A 16678-nucleotide genomic window follows, 5' to 3' on the forward strand; every position below is an offset into this window, starting at 1 on the left:
CTATTGGCACAGAAAATTGGATACTTGAGGAATAAATTTTTGTTTTACTTGCATACACTCATGTCTGTGGTATCAGGTTTACCATCCTGTGCCCTCCTCCCCCAGCCTTTGCAAGCGATAATGACTGTGCTTTGCTCTTTGTGCATTTCTTTGTGACTTTGGGTGGGTTGCATATGCCTGATGCACACAGTGGATAGTTTACTCAGAAGTTTCCTTTCATGTAAATGTATTGCAGAAGAAATGTTTTTATTCATCTTTCATAATCAGTTATGAACAGTTGCTTAAGTAATTGTTGACCTTCATTGTATTTCTGATAGTATTCCTAGCAATGCAGTCAAAAATACATTTTCGCTTATTGTTATAATTGTGCAAATTATGCTACCATTGATCTCCCCACTGGTTTATATACAATGATCAGCTAAAATGCTTGATGCACAGTACTGGGCAGAATCCATAGTTCCATGTTCTACCTTAGGACAAAAAAGAATTTGCATGTGGCAATAATCAGTTCTATACCTCTTTTTTTCCATACAGATTGCGTACTTCCCTTGTTAATATTGCAGGTACAACATGTATCCTTCGGGGGTGTCTTTGTGTGATGCTAACAGAACTCAGTGATTACATAGTTAAGTAAAGGCTGTACAGTTTTTCAGGGATCAGTTTTAATATTTGTATATGCTTAGGTCTTAGTTTTTCACTTGGGTAGTGTGTGTGAGCTATCCATTTTTCCTTAGCTAGATCCATGGCATATTGTGCACACCTACATCTGCTATCAACATCTGAGGCTGGTTGATCTCCCTCAGACTCCTCATCTGTGTCTACTGGAGCTGCTGGCCCTGTCTGTGGTTTTGCTCCTAGTTGTTCTTGTTGAAGCTATTTCCTGAGAAGTATATTGTGCAATGAGGCACAGACTGTGAGGATTTCAGTAGAAGTTGCTGGGTCATAATTCAGGGCACCTCCTGACGTGTCTAAACACCAGAACACTGATTTGTGAAAGCCAGATACACATTACATTATATTCCTAGTTTGGACACAAGCATAGCTGTATCCTTGCTCAGTGGGGTTGTGTGTGTTTCTCATGAGTGTCATCAACCAAAGTTCTAGTGCATAACCTACATCCCCCACTAGATGCTCTTGTGGAAAGTTACCCCTAGCAAACCTGGTCTACAGCTCACAAGTGTGCCATATGTGTGAATTATGAAAATTGCCTAGGTTTCCTGCACAGACATTACAGATGATCCCTTGGGCATTACAAATTGCCTGATGATTTATATATGGCATCCTTTCCTGTTAATGTACCGCCTTCCCTGTTCAGTGGGTGTGGTTTTTATTTCTATGTGTGTGCAATCCCTGGCCCTCAAAATGTCAGAAATGTGTCTGATTGAATAAAATTCCTGCATGGTTCTTTCTATCTCCTCTGGGGTGAGAGGGAAACATATATGTTCCCTTGCATGTTGTAGAACTGCATTTAGAAACTGATGTAATATTCTATAAGCTGATACCTGGGACTCTCCTAATATATCCTGTTTATTTCCACTGGGATGGGTTATCCACAATTTTGATTGAATTTTGATTGATTGTGACCCTTGGAGCTTGAAGTACAGTTAATCTTTGTCTAGACAGGCCTAGCTGTTTCTTTGTGGGAGAGAGTTTCAGTTTGGTTTGATCTGGCTAGAGTTGCTGCTATAGGGCTCTGTTTTTTGATTGGATAATTTGGCTGGTTCCTGTTTCTTTGCCTTAAATACCCAGCGTTTAAACCAGTTTGTGCTTGTTTGCTCAAAGTTGCAGTGAGTTAGGCCTTCTGCCTTTGCTCTGCTGCTTTACAAAGAAACTGTTGTGAGATTGCAAAAGATAAGTGCTTATTTTCTACTGTTTTCTGCAATTCTGATTAACTAAAACAATATATGTTGCATATCTGTTTAAACTGTGCAACTATTTTTTAGGCTTAGTGAATTCAATCCTTACCTCTGTTCTGATCCTGCATTCCCACCCACACAACTGTTGTTGTGGTCTTAAAGCTTGGTAGCTTTTGAATTGCCCGCCTCTACTATAAATTTGATATTGGGCACCCCCCCAGTCCCATTACATCAGCTCTTTTTACTGAGTACAGTGTGATCATTTGTGAAGGCCCACCCCTTTAGCTTCTTAACCTTGAATTATCTTTTGTCTCCTTACTTTTTACTTAAAAAAATAATGATATTGTGCCTCTTCCTACTTAATTTTGTTGCTTGCACTTAGGTGTTCAACTGCATTTAGCTTGCCGCATTTGTTACTGCTTGTCGGTAGCTTGCCACATTTGTTACTGTTTGTCGGTAGCCTTATTAAATTGATGACAATATTCTACTGAATTGCTACTTTATTTGAGCTGTTTTTTACTGTTGTGATTGTGAGCTAATTCATCACATTTGCACTGTTTTAAAGGAATTTACTGATTAACTGCATTTCATTACTGTTTAACTACATTTTGCTGCATTTCATTACTGTTAAACTGTATTTTTTCATACTGTGAGTTCTGTTTCGGTCTGTAACTGGTTAATTTCTGCTTTTTTATGTGTTTTACTGTGTTCTTAACCCTTCTGTGTTTCTGGGAGCCATCTTGTGTTGGTAAGGGCATATCTCCTCTGCTAGTGGTAGTAGCAGGGCTACCTGGACCTTGGTTGGCACAAGCTGATTAGTAAAGAAAGCAGAGACTAGCAGGATAGGCCAGATTTCTGTGTTACTAGAATCTTATATTTTCTGTGGTATTTAAACCCCATGTTTGAGCTGGATTGGGCTTGTTTGCATATCACACACCACAGCTGCACTGTTCTTAACCCTTTATGAGGTATTCCAGCTACAACTTTTCCCTTAGTAGCACTTGTATGATCACCTAGTAATACTACTCTTAGGTCTTCCACCCTTTACCCTCTTAGCTCTCTCTGGCCTCTCTCCCTCAGATTCTGACAAATATGAATGAACAAGTTCTAATGTTTTCTCATGCCAGTCTGGTTGATATGGGCATCTTGAGACAGTGTAGCAACTGCCTCATGTGCACGGACAGCCCTCTACTACCACCTAGGAATGCAATTTGTGAGAGATGCAATTACATTAAGAACCTAGAGTCTATGATCTCTCTCTCACAAGCCAGTATATCTGGCACTAAGAAGGTTCAGTCATCACCCACCCCTACACAACACACACCCACATATGCAGAGATCCTCAACAAAAACATACCCAGACAAAAGAGACCTCCGAGGTAAAAACACACAAAAATTCCACTGCCCACCACACATAGTCCACTGTCTCACAGCTGCTATGGCCTAAACATAAACCCAACATATTAGTCATAGGAGACTCCATTGTGAGACACAAAGATTTGCCTCACCATAAGGAGAAAGTCATGGTTGTTTGTTTTTCAGGTGCCAGAATCCACCATATCACCATGCACTCAAGTGTCTCAACAACAGGTACTGTTATGACTCTGTCATAGTCCATGTTGGCATGAATGACTTGAGACATACCTCCCTGGACAATATGAAGAGAGACATGATCAACCTCCCTGAATATGCGTCCCAGGCAGATCTGTTCCTAGCCTTAAGCAGCATTCTACCATCACTCAGGATGATGCCTTAGTATGAACATAAAATGATTGACTTTAACAATTGGTTTAGCTTCTGGTGTCATTCCAAGGGGATCCAGTACCTGACAGCCTGGGAAGACATGATTGATGAACCATGATGCTTTGCTAGAGATGGCCTGCATCTGTTTCGCTTGGTCTTCAGGCTTCTGGCAAAGGATCTTGGCTCAACATAGTGCCTTTTTTAGGCAATGCCATGAGATCAAAATTATCAACATGAAAATTTCATCAAAACACAATATAAAGGTCATGCTGCAAAACACTAGGAGTCTAAACATGAAACTGCACTCATTGCAAGCATTTTTAACCCTAGAAGATACTGACATTTGTGCAGTCACAGAAACCTGGTTCAAGGCTTCTGAGAACACACCAGCCATACCAGGTTACTCATCCTATCATACATTCAGACCCCAAACTGTGGGTAGCAAAGCAAAAGGAGGTGGAGTTACATTATATATAAAAGACATACACACCTCCAGGCTGGTCAAACAGTATGGCACACAGAAGACACTCCAGATGCAGTTAACCATTGACATGACCCCTATTCAAATCATAACTAGCTACAGGCCCCCAAGTTTGACTCAAGATGCCCACTCCACTTATCTGGACCTCTTCAAATCTATCAAGATTCAACCCTTTACCCTGATCCTGGGTGATCTTAACTATCCAACCATAGATTGGAAGAACTGCTCATGCCAAAACACAAATGCCCAGAGATCCCTTGATTTTGTCAATGTAAATGCCATGGACCAGCTGGTCGACACCCTCCATAAGAGGTAAAAATATCTTGGACTTGGTATTGACCAACATGAGTAACCACTGCAGCATCCCTACTGTGTCATCCTTCCTAGTAAGATCTGACCACAAAGCAGTCACTTTTGAAGTCACCATCTTCCCCAGCCACCCCCAGCTAGGGTCAAACATAAAAACTTCTCCAAAGCTGATTACAGCCTCCTAAGCAAAGGTATAAACAGCTTCTCAGCCTTCTCCCCCTCCATAGCAACTGGCGCATATATCCAAACCTACACCAAAGTAATATACAAGCATTTATATAGCTGCATGGAATCAGGAATAACCGACAAGGCAAAATCCTGCTCCTTAAGGAAGAGTAAACCTGTCTGGTGGACATCTGAAATAAATAAACTCTACAATAAAAGGAAAAAAATTGCTAACCAGGACCAAGAAGGAGCAGGTGCCTAATTGGAAGTAATCTCCGCACAGCCTGAATAAACAAATAAGAGGACTACTGAAATCCTCCAAAGCAATCTTCAAATCCAAACTGGCCACATCTACTAAAGACAATCATAAGGCCTTCTTCACATATGTCCTCAGTCTCAAAGGAAGCACTCACATCTGCTCAGAACTGGTGGTGAAAGACACCACATGGATTAATGCCATAGATATAGCCAACCTGCTGGCAGACAGGTTCAGTGACAACTTCACCCATCTGTCCCCCATCAGTAAATTGGGACATCCCCTGCACCTGCCCCTTCCCCTTATCTCTAGAGAGTAAATCATCACTGCCTTCTTAAAGGCAAAAAATACAGCCTCCGTGGGACCCGATAGCATCCCAGGCTGCATCCTACATGAACTCAGGCAGGAACTTGTAACACCATTAGGCACCCTAGTCAACCAAAACCTGACTACCGGCTTCATCCCAGCTGAGTGGAGAACAGTCACTGTCATCCCTTTACACAAAGATGGAGCATCCACCGATCCAGGAAATTATAGACCCATCAGCCTAACTAGCCTGATCTGTAAGGCCATGCAGTGGATTATCATGGATCTGGTTAACAAGGACATTAGCAACCTCGAAACACTCTGTTCTACACAGTTCGGTTTCATCAAGGAGAGGTCATGCCTGTTTGGTCGACTTCTTTGATACAGTCACCAAAGCCATGGACGAGGGGAAGATGTTGCATATCACCTACCTTGACCTGGCCAAAGCCTTTGATACTATTCCCCACTCAGGTATAATACATAAACTCTCAACTAGGCGTCAGTCCATATGTTACCAGATAGGTAGCAAACTGGATCACTGATAAAACCCACGTAGTCAAAATAGGGGAAGCCACCTCGACCAGTAGAGCCATAACTAGTGGTGTACCCCAGGGATTGGTCTTTGGGCCTCTGTTGTTTGGGATATACTTTTCTGAGGTGCAGGCCAAAATGAGTGGGCTATGGCTGACCAAGTTTGCAGATGACTGCAAGCTGGGTGCTGTCATTAATTCCCATAGTGATGTGGACATCCCCCAAAAGGGTCTCACCCAGACAAATGATTGGTGCCAAATACATGGCCTCAAACTGAATGCCAAAAAATGCATTATCATCCCCTTTGGGGAGAGTGATGTGCCCACAAATTATTACATTAACAACAAGGTCCTAAGCAGGCAATCAGTCATGAGGGACTTGGGCACCCATGTTGATAGACTTTTGAACACCATATTGCCTCCATTGTACAGAAAGCTTTCTACATGGCCCACCTTATTAGTAAGGATATCTCATCCAGGGACAAGGGGGCCATAACATCCCTGTATTCGTCCCTTATAAGACCCATTATTGAGTACAATACCCCTTTCAGCATGTACCTCACAAAGCACGTGCAGCAGCTGAAGAGACCACAGAGGCTCCTACCAGGAGAATCAAGGTCCTCAAAGCCTCTCCACAGGCTACGTGCCCATAGAATGGTGCACAGCAATGTTTATTCCACTCCACAAAGGAGGAGCCACAACTGACCCTGGTAACTATCGCCTCATAAGCCTGACTAGCCTGGTCTGCAAGGTTATGGAGCGCATCATCATGGAACTCATTAACAAAGACATTGGGAACCTCCAAACACTTGATCCAACCCAGTTCAGCTTTGTTAAGGGCAGATCATGCCTACTAAACCTAATTGACTTCTTCAAGACAGTTACCAAGGCCATAGATGAGGGAAAGGTGCTTCATACAGCCTACCTTGATCTTGCCAAGGCGTCCGACACCATTCCTCACTCGGGTATTATAGAAAAACTCACCAGCCTGAACATAAACCCCTACATCACAAGATGGGTTGCCAACTGGCTTACAGACAGAACTCACACAGTAAGAATAGTGGGCTCCAGGTCTGACTCTAATCCAGTCACAAGTGGTGTCCCACAAGGCTCAGTTCTGGGACCCCTACTGTTCAGCATATATTTCTTAGAAGTACAGGCAAACACAGGAGGACTATGGCTAACCAAGTTCGCCAATGACTGCAAACTAAGAGCCATAATTGACTCTCTGGCTGACACGGACATCCTCCAAAAAGGCCTTACTGAGACAGACACCTGGTGTCAAAGTCATGGCCTCAAGCTAAATGCCAAAAAATGCATAGTCATCCCGTTTGGGAAAAACAAAACACCCACGAATTACCACATAGGTGGCAGCCTCCTTAATACAGAAGAGGTAATAAGAGATCTGGGGACCCAGGTAGATAGTAATCTCTCCTTTGACAATCATATTGCCAAAGTAGTTAGGAAATCCTTCTATGTGTCCCATCTAATTACTAAGGGGTTCGCATCTAGAAATAAAGAGGTTATAGTGCCCCTCTACTCGTCACTCATCAGACCCATCATAGAGTACAATGCCCCATTTGGGATGTACCTCACAAGACACTTCCAACAGCTTGAAAGACCACAAAAGCACCTCATCAAGAGGATTACTGGCCTCAAACATATGTCCTATGCAGCCCGACTGAAAAAACTCTGGCTGTACTCCGTGGCATATCTCTTACACAGAAGTGATCTCTGCCTGACTTACAAAGCCATGTCCAACTCAGAATTGATGGACATGCTTCACCTAAAGAAATCCAAGTCACTGCGAGCCACCCGCTCTAGTGAGCTAAACCTCACCACAACAATAAATAGAACATGCTGGAGGGATAGATTCCTGTCACAGGGACTCCCCATGCTTTGGAACAAAATTCCTAACTACATTAGGCAGAGCCCCTCACTAATACTCTTCAAGAGAAGCCTTGACGAGTGGATGGGTAACAGAAAGTACACCCCTGGAATCACTTCATTGGCTCTGCTTGACAGAGGCTCAGTTAATTAATCAATGGGGCGGAGAAAGCCGACACACTCTGGCTAGGCTTATAAATGCCCTCGGGCAGATAGCCTAGTACCTACCTATGAACCTATGAACCTAAACATCTACCCTACACAGATAGACTAAAGGCCCTGTCCCTCTACTCAGCCTCATACAGAATACTCAGAGGTGAACTCTGTCTGGCATACAAAGCAATCTCAGACCCTGCCTTGATGGGACTGCTGCATATCTGCAAGTCAAGCTCCACTCACATAACCCACACACACAGCCTCAACCTGGTCTGTGACATCAATAGGACTTGTTGTTGGGACAGATTTGTGTCCCAGAGGCTCCTCCTTCTGTGACATAGACTACCTCTTCATGTCAAGCAGAGTACCTCATTAGCCCTTTTTAAGTGCAACCGAGATAACTAGATAGGGAACAGAAAATACAACCCTGGAATTCCACCTGTGTCCGTGCTGGGCAGGGGTATTGAGTGCTGACTTGTCGGAACATGGGCTAAATTCCTGGCTAGGCTTGTAAGCGCCTCAGAGTCAATAGCCTAGTAACTTCCTATGATCCTATGATCTTACAGACATTGTGTCTCTCATTTCATTCAAAACTGTGAGATAACATCTTTATGGCCTAGGCCCAGTAATTTAATTTCAGAACATTTTTCAAAGCTAGCTGCAGCTGGATTGTGATTAAATTCTTCTCTTCCAGTATCCTTTGTTACAATATATACATTTCAACAGTTACAATAATACATATATATTTCTTCCTCTGTTCCATAGGACATACATTTTTAACACAAGCAACATTAGAAATACATTTTCAGCACAAACATCTGTACAAATCAGTTTGATATACAAATGATATATAATTTGTTACAAAATTCCAGCTAGCTGTGCTGGCATATGTTACACATCACTACCCTACTTATCTTGGCATAGCTGGCAATACCTCACATTGTTACATGACCTACCATAGTTTTGACAGTACTTTATCTTAAAGGCTATACCATTTTTATAAAATAGACAGCAGTGTTCTGTCATCCTTTCTCCAATCCAATCAGATGTCTATGCTATCATGGCAGGTTCTGGACCACAGATGTCCACCTGTAACATATATCTATAGTCCACATAGTATCCCGTATATGGATACTGCAACACAGATATTGGTTAAGGGCATGGATACTGTCAGCATGATGCAGCTTTCTGGCATAAGATACCAACATGTCCTATTTAGTTCATTCTTCCTTGGGAAGCATTAGCCAGGACAAGGTCTACCTACAAAGAGCTAGAATGGAGCATTCTGTGTTTAGTACTGGAAGGGGGTGAAGGGGGCGGGTGTAGTACTACAGGTAACCGTGGTCTTTGTGTGGATGTGCTGATCAATACATCAATTCAGCTTGCTGACTGGGTGTTGGAATTTGCAATCAAATGTGACTAATCTGTAACTATAACTGTACTTACATGTGTCCTTTACTCTAGCAGAACTTCTGCTTTTATGAATCATTTACCGAATCATATTCATTTACATGGCTCTGCCTTTACAGTTAAATTTCTACTAAACATTTGTTTATAAAGACTTGCAAATTTTTAGGGAGGTTTGTGAATTTAATATGGCAGTGGTGTGTGGCTTTACTATGCAGCAGCCCTAAGCAAATGCATGCATTGCTTATCAGTCAAGTACACTTCTTACTGCAACTTTTGCAGTCAAAATAAATTTGTAGCCAGCATTTCTTTTATATTTCAAATAATATAAGAAAAAAACATACAGAATGAATAATCACTTACATATAATTCATGCTGTCTGGCTACAACATAAAACAACCCTTTTTATGTAAGAAGGACCTCTAAAAAATTTAAATTGTTTATTTATTAGTATTTGATGACAAAAAGGCCATCAGCATAATGCTTTATTCAAATACAGTCTGGAATACAATAATTTTAAGAAAAGTTTTGTGTTTGTTTTACAGACTTTTCCTTTGGATGAAAGGGATAAAAGCCTAGAAACACTTAGACAAGACAATTATTTATTTACTTATTTATTTTGAACAAGTTAGTCCCACTAGGCCAGTGCCCTCTTATTGAGGGGATCAAAGGAAGGAATTAATATTAAGTAGGTGAAATGTGGTCAGGGAGGGAGGAGGTGATTCTGAGACACAAGTTATGAGGTCGAATTTGCTACAAAAATAGCACAGTATACAGCTGCAACATATATGGATTCTACTCCCTTAACTGCCAAGTGTTTTGCAATGACCAAGCTATAATGTAAAATGTTTCTATGCACCAGCCAGGCAGTTCCCATGATTTTCATATCTGGCACATGTTCAACTTTTATCAGTGATTCATGTGAGAAAGACTTTCACAGGGTCATTTACCTGGAAGGTGCACACATAGCTGGGTACAGAGCCTGCTACATACAGTCACTATGCAATCAGATGGCAGGCCGCATCTAATGGTGTCACTACTGTGTGTTGCAGACAATGCTGGATATGCCTGGAAACATGAACAATAACCCTCATCTAGAACCTCCAGACTATGGCAGAGATGGCATGGAATACTGCGCATGGACTGAACAGAATGTGATGGAACAGCTTTTCAGTCAACTTTAAAGACACATCCTCTGCCTAGAGACATAGACTGAGGACTATAGTATTCACCTGAGATATGCAGCAAGATAGATATGGATAGCAATAGTATGTAGTGTGCACCATGTTGCATAATACAGTTCTGTGGAAATGGCTTCACAGAAACATCACTGCAAGCCCACCATACCTGTATACCTGTTGGAACAACATGATGAGAAGAAGGAAACCTAGTCAAATGAGGACCAGACAGCAGTGGGACCCATGTAAAACAGAGGTAAATACACTGTATATCAGCACTGGTAAAGAAGCAGTGTCTGGTCCACAACTATCAGCTGTGACATAGACACAGAATAAACCAATGCATGCTTTATCAAACCTAGGTTATGCAGTATAATGCAGGGAAATTTCACACTGTGCATCAGACACTACTTCATCAGTAATACAGGTCAGTGGTCAGGGTACAGTCATCACCATTGCACAGGTGGTAGACAAGTGGCAGGTGATAGAAATGCTACCTAATGGTCAGGATCATAGGATGTAGATGTGGTAGCCATGCTGTCTGGGATCATTTCACCCATTGGTTGAGTCGAAATGCAATGTCATGAACATTGAATTGCATGTTGTGATGGCCTGCGATCTTAGGGCTTGATGTAGTCTATGTCAGGGACAGCACAGAACTATGGGAGCATGTGTGTGCACCATTACAGGGAATGCCATGTCAAGACCCATTGAATGCATAACATCCACAATAATTATGATGGTATTGAGTAGGCATGGCACTCTGTCTTTAAACAGGGGTTATTGACACTATAGGAGAGAGAGAGAATGTACAACCTCATAAGATTTCCCAGGTGTAGATCATGAGGAGAGTCAGTGGTCATGCACATGAGATCAGCCACAGCCAGCTGTACTGACCTCTGCATCTAAATTTGATAGTAACAGTGTCTAAGGAATGGTTCTGTCATCTGGGTATACCTGGCTGCCTTGCGGTCTGGATCCTTCCATGTCTATGGGCAGCAGAACCTCGGTTATTGTGTAGTTTAATATGATATCCCCTGAGATGTGCAGTAGCAAACCCTGCCCACATCACAGCTAAGTTTGCCTATAGTGGCAATGGTAATGACATTGAATCATGCTCACAATGTTTTTCATGAACTGATAATAAACTAAAGGCCTGTTATAAACTAATAATAAATTAAAATGCAACAATAGGCACATTTGTGAACTTTTAAAAACTATACTGTAATATTCCCACTTTTGCAAATGGAGTTGGAGTGTTACCAATTTATCCCGTCACCAAAATTTTAATACTGTTAATAAGGTAAACACTCACATAAAGACTTTGCATTTCTGTATATTGTAGTTGACATGGGAAAATAATGTCTGCAGTACTTCTAATTTACCAGGCACAGTGATATATTAGAATGAATACATACAGACTGTAGCCTCTACCTCAGCACTATGTGTTCATTTGGATTAATTTCATCTTTAGTATTTAGAAATGCATGGCATGGTATTCACTGACAGCCTGGTCATCAATGGAGCCACATCCTCAGTGCCTGCCATTCAGCAGCAGAATGCCTAAATTTGCACAAATTTCTTTGGGGGTTATTACAGTGCACAATAACCAGAAGCTGCAGAGGCAGACCGCAGAATGCCATCTATCTCATGAGCATATAATTTTATGCCACATTAGCAGTGATGTGAGCAGCACCCTCTGGTCCATGTCCCTATACTCTGTGATACCGTGCAAACGCTGGATGTCATCCCAGAGTACATGCAGGTTTTGCACATCATCCTGCACAGCGGGTACTAGGCAGGAAGATGAAAAAAGGTGAAATTATGTACTTTTGGGTGACACACCTCATTTACTCTTTACAGTTTTATTTTTCTTTTCCACTTTACAATTCCTGCATCCCTCACTACCATGTTAGCTAAGGGAAAGTGAGTCATGAACTACATACTGACTTTTCCTGGGCAGTAGTCACCAAAACCGAAGGTGCCTGTAAGGAAGAGTAAGTAACGGCTCAGTGTTTGCTCAGGGAGTGCTGCCTTTCTCCTGTATGAGGGTTGTCAAACCTTAGCCTGCTTCACACAGATGTAAATCTGAACTTGTTTACTCATAAGTCACAACAGGTATTGAAAGTACTAACAAGAGAACCTATACATGCTGAAGGATTCATTGAAATCTGTCCAAAATGTAAGTATGTCAGATTATGGTCTGGCTATGGAAAGGGCTTTGAAATGGGCCACTTGTCTGCGTGGGAATGTGCTGCCTTTCATGACTTGAAATTTTCAGGATGAGTGACAAGCAGCAGTCATGTGAATAGGTCAGGAAACGATGCTACCAGGGAAAAGGAATGTGGCGGTTATTCCCCTTCCTATATGAAGAAGTATCTGACAGAATAGTAGTTAATGGTTGACACTCTCCTTCTTAAGTGAACAGACCTCTTTTCATGAAAACTGTACAAATTACAGCACTTCGGAAATCTGGTTGCAATAATAAGTAAGTACCCCCACTTATACTGGATCCTCCAACACTAGAGCCTGTGAAAGCATGAAACAGTATACCTGTGTTAGGACTGTAAACAAATGGATCCCTCCTAACAGGGATACTGTTATATAACAGAATCTGTGAATATCATTTGATGCATACATACCTTGGTACTTCAGTACATTGCATTGCAGACTGGTGGCATGTGGAGGACAGCTATACTAAATATCTCTCTGAATATGTCCTGTTTCTCATGTAGTGCACTGTACAGTCTGGCAGTGTAATGACTTATATTAACCCAGTGTATCTCCTATGGACACTAGAACAGTTTTCATAAGCCAAGACATCACATTCAGGCCACCATTAGGTATGAGGGTCTGCTTCCCTTCTCTGGGGACAGGAGGACCTCCTCCATCTCTGTCAACTTCTTCTGTGCTGATGGTTCACCTTCTGCCATGAACAAGTCCTTGGCAATGTTCTCTGCCTTGTACTCTGTATGCAGTGTCATATTGGTTTTCTTTCAGTAAACCTAATGTGCATTCTTATTATAATCACCTACAATGTTGATATATTGTACTACCCCCCACCACACCTCCTCTTGAAAAGATTTAACCATATTACTTTTGCCCAGGATGCATGTACCATGTGTGTTGGGGCCCTGATGTAACATCTCAGTCTCCTAGCTGGTAAAACTTTCTTGTTATTGCCTCTCTCTTGTGGATCCATTACCAGACATGTAACTGTGGGTTGTTCTTGCTGGTCAGAGTGTGTGTGCATGTGTGTGCATGTGTGTATATACGGGGGTGTGTCATATATCTACTTTCTGACCCAACTTCATAAGTAACAAAGGCTGATGGTAGGAGTGAAAAGAGATCCAAACAGTATAAACTGGAAATTGATGAAATTGAGTATAAAAAATACTGAAATCGCTGAATGTGAACCACAATGATTTAATAATGCTTCTCATAAGGACATACGTTTTCGAGCTTCTTCATCAGAATAAACATACAGGTGTTTCACTACTCCTTTTATAACCAAGGAAAAAGATTTATTTATTAAATCAAATTATTCAATTATTCAATTAATATGTGGTGTATAAAAGGAGTAGTGAAACACCTGTATGTTTATTCTGATGAAGAAGCTCGAAAACGTATGTCCTTATGAGAAGCGTTATTAAATCATTGTGGTTCACATTCAGCGATTTCAGTATTTTTTATACTCAATTTCATCAATTTCCAGTTTATACTGTTTGGATCTCTTATTTGCCGATCTCATACCCTCATTTGGGTCTCCACGAGTGATTTTTATTGGTTTCAACTTCATAAGTAACCCACTTATTATTCCCCTGTTGTGCTGTGATACACCCCCTTTTATCATACACACAGGGGTTATGGACATGTTATCGTGACATCCCTTCCTGCATCGGTGTACTGAATTCCAGTAATACACTGCACACCCTGTCATCACCTTTAATATACATTACCAAGCCTCACCCAATGTATAAGTGTCATTGTGCGTGACATGTTTTACCTTGTGAGTGCATTGCTATTAGAGTGTCCACACCCCCTGATATAACATTGTCATGGCACTGCTGTGTATTCCCACATCCACATACAGCAGTTGCTGTATGGCCGTGCTCCTGTTATTTACCATAAGTGTTCAGTACAATGTGTACTGAAGGAAGAGAAGTATGCCTATTTCTCCTGTTGTAAAGTATAATGCCCTAATGTTGTAAACGCCTGATTCTACAGTTGCACATATCAGTGTCATCCCTCATAATATGGCAATGACACTTTTTATCATGCTAATTCAGGATTTGGACTTCAGCGGTGATGTTAATAAGTACATTTATCACAGCTGTCTCAGAATCTCTACAGTAACATACATTGTGCTACCATTACAAGATGCACTACAACCCTGCCTGTGATGAGACTGTGCACTATATACTCATGCATGACATCTATGAAACTCAGAGCACCGAGGTTCTGCAATGAAGAGCTGTTTGGTAGTTCCTTATTGCTGTACTAAGATCTGTATGATCTGATATTCAAATGTGCATCTATGTACATGGGGCTACCAGTTAACTCCACAAGCAGGCCTGTCTGAGTGACAATGGTTTCTTCAGAAGCTGGAAACAGCAGGTGTACTGTATGTTTCCTGAAGGAGAGCAAGATTTTCTTGTTCTTCCTCCACAGGGATTTCTAGTAGCACCTGTTCAGCTAAGTTAGTGGCCCTTTGTCCAAGTCTGATGTGGACATAAGCTTGCCGCAATGATGAGATATACCACTGGTACTACCCATTTTGGCCAGCACTGTGGGCATTGATATAGTGAGTTGCAGAAGCAACATTCTGACTGTCTTAGCCAGCAGGCAGCAGAGGTTAGGGAAAGACAGATAGAATTTTACTATAAGCACATTTATTTTCTTTTGTCTTTTATATATCTGCACTGCATCTCTTCTGTTCGTGGGCTACATAAGGCATGCTCATTACTATGAGCAGATTTAATAGTATGTGTAACATATGTGTGTTCTAATGAGTTCTCTTTTTGTCTCACTTCATTCTGTAGGTCCAGGAGTGGTAGCAGCCACATCAGTGAGTGCCAGAAGACACTTCTGCTACTTTGTTACCAGTGGTCACCAAGCCTACTTTTCAGTAGAGGGGATGATCACCATGTTGAATGTGGTCTGGATGGATCACTTATGGCCTCTGTTCCACTTCTCAGAAGTTGTGTTGAGGCTTCTCTACTGATATTGACCCAGTGGATCTTCTGTGATCTCCCACCATAAATTGCATAGACTGGTGATGTGTGAGGTGGGCCACCAGCAGGATGCCTACAGCACAATCATGAAGTAGTGCCTCCTGGCACAGCTGGTTGAGTTGCATTACTGCCATACCCTGACCATCCAGACACCAGAGCTTGCATATTAGACCAGCCATGGATGTGAATGATGTCTGTGTGGGTTGGCGTCTGGCCTAGTGTAGCATCACTTATATACTCTGCCCTTTTCCCATCTATATGTCCCCTTCCCTTGAATGTCACTCTTCCTATCTTGTCACCAAGCCCTCTCCAACAGTAAGTGTCCATCGTCCATCTGTGCCCATCCACTGTTTTTCTACCTTTTCCATCAGTACCTCCTCCTCTGACTGACTATGTCTACATTTTATATATATATATGTGTCCTTGCAACCTTCCTTTCTCTCTCTCTCTCTGTGCCTCCCACAGCCCTTTCTCACTACTTTCTCTAACTGATTTCCTCTTTTTATGTGAAATGTGCAAAACATCCCCCACAAAAATATGCCCTCCTCTCACCACTTATTCCTTATGGTTATTCTTGGGCATTTTATTCTGATTGCTATTCCTCATTTTCTGAGTTCACTACCTCCCATTTGTATGATACTCTAGGTTAGTACTTTGCTGTGCTGGCCCTTCTTGCCCAGTTTACCACTGTGCAGATGACAGTGCAGAAATGTTTAATTGTACACATGAGCACTGAAAGCCTCAAGCACACTCAGACACACTTCCTGTGGAACTGACCACAGATCATATGCACTTTGAAAGCATGACACCCCCACTGAGCTGGCCTAATGTCAGCTGTCCTTGTAGTGTGGCTCTACCAATTCATTGTGCACATCTTTTTCATCAGCTGCTGGCATTATGCCCTAATTAATATCTAAATAGCTACTGTCAGGATACTACATCTATAAATTTATTGTGAGTTTTGTCACACTAAAATTGGGTGGAGCCTAATAGCTTCTCTATTTGGATGAACATGTGGTTAAATTTAAATATTCCGCATTTAGTCTACATGCTGTTTTTACCAACATGGTAATCAGGTGCTCACTGTGATTATAGCACATCCACACATCCACACATCTCTTGGGTCTTTTTTTTCAGTCCTGACTTCTGGTCACTGTCTGTGCGGAATAT

Source organism: Protopterus annectens, chromosome 1.part0, assembly GCF_019279795.1.
Source record: "Protopterus annectens isolate FY-2018-M chromosome 1.part0, PAN1.0, whole genome shotgun sequence".
Classification (NCBI taxonomy): domain Eukaryota; kingdom Metazoa; phylum Chordata; order Ceratodontiformes; family Protopteridae; genus Protopterus; species Protopterus annectens.